We start from the raw sequence: 6,000 nt of genomic DNA, 5'->3' as shown, positions 1-6,000 counted from the left end.
GACGCTGAACTGCCAACGACCACTGACAAACAGTTGCCCGATGACCGCAGTCGGACACCAGTTCCTACTGCTTCGGACCGCTCTAACCCACCAGCCGCTGGGGGCGTAAAGTTACCCCCTTACGTTTTGGGTCATATCACCGGAACCTGATAAGATGTGAACTTGAAAATTCGTGTAGCTTCAAATGAATACCGAGGCCAAACTTGAGAAAAAGTTAGGTGGTTGTAGCTCTGAAGATAGCACCAGAGAGACGTCATAAACTTTGGTCGTTTTCCGATATCCCGCGCCCCACTGGGGTCTGCGTATAACACGCCCTACTGGGGGGGGGGGGGGCTATTCAGTATTCATAGCCCCCTCCTAACTCCGAAACTACTGGGCCGATCGTCAAAATTTAAACGGCGTCTGATAGCCCCGGAAAAACTGTCGAGCGAAATCTAATTTCATTGACCTCAAGGTCACCGATGACGTCACAGGTCAGGTCAAAGTAAAAATTATTAGCATTTTGGCTTGTTCACGTTTTGGGCTCTGGCCGCCGTCTTACAAGTCAGATCAGGCTCATTTTTTGATCACACACTCGGGAATAGATGCTCTAGTTACCCTGAGGGTACCAAACTTGTACTTTGATTTTCAGGTCAAGGTCAGGTCATCACAGGTCATGAAAATATTTTATCATGCGTCGGTCATGTGACACATGTTTTATGGTCCATTTAGTTCAGAGATTTCGAATTTGATGTCGTCTGTGTCATTTGAGGTCATTTTGAGTCGAATTTAGCTTATGTTAGGTCACTTTCAGGTCAAAAAAGGTCAAATTTTGAAGTTAAAATTTTTCAATAAAAAAGGTGTCTATTGGATGCAGCTTGAGCTCAGGAACAGGATGGTGCTATTTATATTGGCGTACGATGTCAAATACGTGCTGAAAAATTGATTTGAAAAATTAATAATTGTGAATTTTTTGCAATAATGCGTAAAACTTGGCCATTTTTGAAGATATTTAGCTAAAACTTGTTAGAGTTAGTCATAATAATGCGTTCTATCACATATATTCCGTTTTTTTTTTCGAAAAGTCAAAAACTTTTTGAAAAAAAATGTAAAAATATAAATTTTGGATATTATTTTATCAAATTTTCAAAATTCTCAAAATTTCGACAATCCGAGATAACAGTTTGATAGCGCAGTCTATTCTGAGTCCTCTCAAGCAAAGAAATTGGATCTAGCCTAAAATCTGAGCTCTTGGGAGCGATTGCCGTGGTTCAATGTTTTGCGCAGGCCCATGTCACTCCACTTTTGATGACATCATAAGGGGGCCTCAGGACAATTAATGGCGCGGTGCGCCACAATCGCTCCCAAGCTACTTGCCAACAGCTGCCATTTTTGAAAATATTATTTTGAAATAAAGTTTCAAGTAATGAAAATATTGTAATAAAGTTGTAAGTTAAATCTATACCATATATAAAACCTTACTGAAAAATGATTTATCCATAGTAAAAATATAAGCTCGATGCGTTTTTACGTTGCTTTCATGCCGCTGCAGAGGGTTTTTAAATCGTCTATATCTTCAAAACCGGCCATTTCTTAGCATATTGCTCCCCTTTTTTGTCGCTAGAAAATGAGTTGGGCTTTCCATTGACATCAACGGCTGAGCGGTATGTGCAGAGTGCCATCAATAATCTTCAAATGAAGTTAGTCATTTTTACGTTACAAAGGAATGGAGTACCCTTTGCGAGCATCAGGGGTGACGTCACTCAGGATCTGTCTCTGATTGGTCGGCGGGGGAGTGACTGTACCTTCTATAGATGGCCTTGGTTTTGCGTCGAAATCGGCCGAACATGACGTCACTCTGACGTCATTTCCGGCCGACCTATAGTAGGTAAGAAGTTCAAATTTTGACACAAGGTGTCAAATTGATGCAGCCTAAGGTACTGAAAGTTTGGCGTCGATACGTCAAGCGATTTGGAAGTTATTACAGAAAAACGGGAGGGGGGGGCTATAAATAGCCCCCCCCCCCCAGTGGGGCGCGGGATATGGAGCGTGTCTGGTGTCACTGAGCATGACACGCAACGGTAAATGTACTTAACCGCACCTGCTGTCATCCTGGCACATCTTAGTACACTTACACACATACTTCCTGACCATTCATCAGTCAACCACTGAGTCGCAGCGTCAGTCTAAGAGCTACTTCATTATCGATGGGAGAGCCAAAATTTGCTACTAACATTCACACCAAACGACTATGACTACCCGAATATAAAACTCACTGGAATTGAAACTCTGGGACCGATTCGCGTTGGCGCACTAAGGCCCTAGTGACACTTGATTTCAAGCGTCACTATGCAATTTCGGTTCGCGCTGAGCCACTAGCCGATTGGTGTAAAATATCGCTTAGTGTCACTACATACATTCAAGTGTCACTTGGCCGCGTAGTCTTACTAGCTTCCTAGTGCGCCATCTCGAATCGGCCCCTGGTTCAACTCGCGTTGTTGTCGGCGCGCTTGGCGGCGCCGGTCGCTGCCTGGGGCCCGGCTCGCGCCTGGCCCTTCCGCGTTAGCTGATGGGGTAGGGGCGGGGCGGGGGCTGGGTCCGGCGGCGGTCGGCACCGGCGGGCGTGCTGGCGGCGGCGTCGGGGGAACCTCCTCCTGGCCCACCGATGCGGCATTGGCTTCAATTGAGGCTGATGCATCACCGGTACTACCCGCTACCTTTCAGCTCATTCACAGACCCACAAAACAGTGACACTCTAGTGATATAACGTAAAGTAATTACTTCTAAAGGGATTAACCCGCGCACCGACGGGGGTCTGCGCCAACTTAGTACCGACGGGGGGGGGCGGATGACCGCCCCCCCTGAGATCTCGAGAACGAAGCAAGATAGCGACAAGCGGTAAACGGCATCGGATACGCACGGACAAGGTCTACAATTTTTACAAAGGTCATTTTCAGGTCAGGTCAAAGATGACGTCACAGGGGTCGAAAAAGTCAAAATGGCGGCGCTAGATATGGAGAGGGTTTTTCTCGAATAACTTTCGAAGTAGTCAAGATAGGAACAAACTAAGGGCATCATCGTGATCCTCTCGTCAATCCGCATCGAATGATATATATGTTGACCTCGAAAGGTCAAGGTCAAAGGTTGACCTCAGGTCACGTGACCTCGAGGTCATCATGTATATCATTCGATGCGTCTTGACGAGCTGAACACAATGAGACCATCCGCGCGGCTGTATCTTGTTCCTGTAAGGAGTTATTGGCAAAAAACCTTTGGTGACCTTTGATGACGTCACATGACCTTACAGCTGCCCAACAGCAAAACAGACCTCAAGGTAGTGAAGGTTGATCGTATGTGAAGTCATGTATGGTATATGGGGCCATTCCGACCCGTTTTAGTGGTAAAAACAGGGAGTTGATTTTTCCCCCATTGACTTATAATGGGGAGGTCGCGAAATTGACCTGACCTTAGGTCACCGACATCAAAATTCCGAGATATACAAATTGTAGCTACTAATGACCTAATAACATCCTGCGACTTTCAAAGGCCTCCGACATCTACTGTAGCTCTGGCACGGTGACAAAGTTGCAAAAAAGTGACTTGAGGTTGGGTCATTCAAAGTGACCTGGTGACCTGACCTTAAAAGTTAGGAGGTTCAAACTTGCACACCATGTGTAAAATTGATGTGAGAATAGTCATACCAAATTTCGCGGCGCTACGCGCCGCGGTTTTCCCGCTATCCGCGAAAAACCTCAGGGGGGGGCGGATATCCGCCCCCCCCGTCGGTGCGCGGGTTAAGGGATTTTTCCTGTGCAACTTTGGCAAAAACGCACAGGTTTTGCCCTCTTGGTTAGGCACCAGGTTTTTTTCTAGTTAGGACTTTTCCTGGTAGAAAACATACACAACAAACACTCCACGAAACAACACCACACAACAACACACAAAGATACAGCTGCAAGACATCAGAAGTACCTAAGTACTAAAATTCATTTAAATTTCGGCTTTGCCACTCTGGCCTTCTTTCCGGCTCTACCTAGCTTTCCTCCCACCGGACGTCACATGAGCCGGTATAACGTAACTATTTGCCTTCGTCGCTAGTTTTGGGCCGGTTTTGAATAGCCGGTGGTAAAGTAACGTAAAACGGAAGCTCTGGCTCATTGCCAGCTATTAGCTTCCCCTCCCCGGTATGACTCAGTGCAACCGGGATGCAAAATTCAAAAAAAAAAAAAACATTCATCAGTCCTTTATATTCACCATTCGGCCCCATATATCGGATACATCGTTGGTAAACTAAGAAACACCGATATATAATTGGACTGATGACGTCACTGTGACGTCATTTCAAATGGAATCGACACCAAATTAGCGAAAACGACTTCGAATAGCTGTACAGGAATATGTGTGCAAAGCTTTGCTTCTACGGGTACATCTCTTCGCATTGGGACGCTATCGTTAAAGGACCCCCCCGCCCCCTTCTCTCTCGGCCGGCGGGTCGGGCGCGGAGACCGTGCGGCCGCCGGTCTAGATTACTGCGTGCCGAGTTTGTGGTGTCACAGCCAGTGTCCACAGCCGCCAGATATCAGACACAAAGCGTCGCCATAAAACAGCACATGCTGCTGACCTTTTGAGGCAGCTGTTGTAAACAAACAACCGTTTATCGATCGCCAATTACGCATTATTGGCGACTCGAATCCGGTGTTGAAAAAAAAAACTTTTTAAATGTGATATGCTCATTGCTCAGTTGGCTTGCTTTCTTCGAAAAGAAAGTAAGAGTACGCTGCCATTATAACTCACAGCGATTGAGCGACTATATAGTTAGGTACTAAGTGCCAAATCGTTGCGAGTAGAGAGTATTCGTCACCAACAGGTCGGTACAAGTTACCCACGGTATATAAGTTACCGGTGCATTGTCACTCTCCGAGTCTTCGGTAGCGCAGTCTCACTGCCGAGATTCGTGAGAGCGCACACGGCCTGGACGCCGTGATGACGTCACGGTGGCTCTGGGGAGCGGCTGCCGGGCCCACTCTGTTGGGCAGCCGCTGGGCCGCCGCTCGGGGTCCGGCCCGGCGCCGATCACCGCCGCCGAGCCGCCCTACCGCCGTCTGGTCAGCCGTGTCGCGTGCGACGCGTCGATACCGTCGAGAGGGGGCGGCGGGCCCGGGGGGGGGGGAGAGACGGGACACCGCGCGACGGCAAGGTACCGCCGTGTGCGGCAACGGGGGGGGGGGGAGCTGAGACCAGACATGAGCCGACCCACCGACCTCTACAGTGACCTGACCCAGACCCACCGACCTTTACAGTGACCTGACCCAGACCCACCGACCTCTACAGTGATCTGACCCGAACCCACCGACCTTCACAGTGACCTGACCCGAACCCACCGACCTCTACAGTGACCTGACCCAGACCCACCGACCTCTCCAGTGACCTCATCCAGACCCACCGACCTTTACAGTGACCTGACCCGACCCATCGACCTCTTCAGTGACCTGACCCGGACCCACCGACGCACAGTGGGCCAGGCGCATCAAAAAAGCGGAATTAAGTCGAAAATCAACTTCGGTGAAATTCCTGTAATTATGGGATAGAGTATTGTAAAAATGTCCAAAGTTTCCGAATAAGCAAGTTTCCTTTCCCCAATGTCAAGGCAGATAATGCTATAACGTCGCAAAGTAGGACTTACCGACTGAAGATGGAAATGACTGCTGTGTACCATTTTCCGTTCCCCCGATTCAAAAGCTCTCAGCGTAAAATCATTAAAGTTATTCCGTACAAAATAGCTTTAAAAAAACAGCCGGTATTTCTGCGCATGTTTCTCGTACTCAAGTTCCCGGAAACTATTTCATGCTTACTAGTAGCGGTGGGGTTTACAGTGCCTGTTCGGAACCGTGGTAGTGCAACGACGCAATGAATTTATATAAGGATATAAAGAAAACGTCACCGAACAACACGAAGATATTTGCTGCCTGACTTTCCTCAAGGTGTATAGCTTGCTGCCCAATGCAAATATTTTGCGCATTT

This window comes from Amphibalanus amphitrite, unplaced genomic scaffold (assembly GCF_019059575.1).
Source record: "Amphibalanus amphitrite isolate SeventyFive unplaced genomic scaffold, NRLGWU_Aamphi_draft 000360F_arrow, whole genome shotgun sequence".
Lineage (NCBI taxonomy): Eukaryota > Metazoa > Arthropoda > Thecostraca > Balanomorpha > Balanidae > Amphibalanus > Amphibalanus amphitrite.
Note: the sequence above shows the minus strand (reverse complement) of the source record.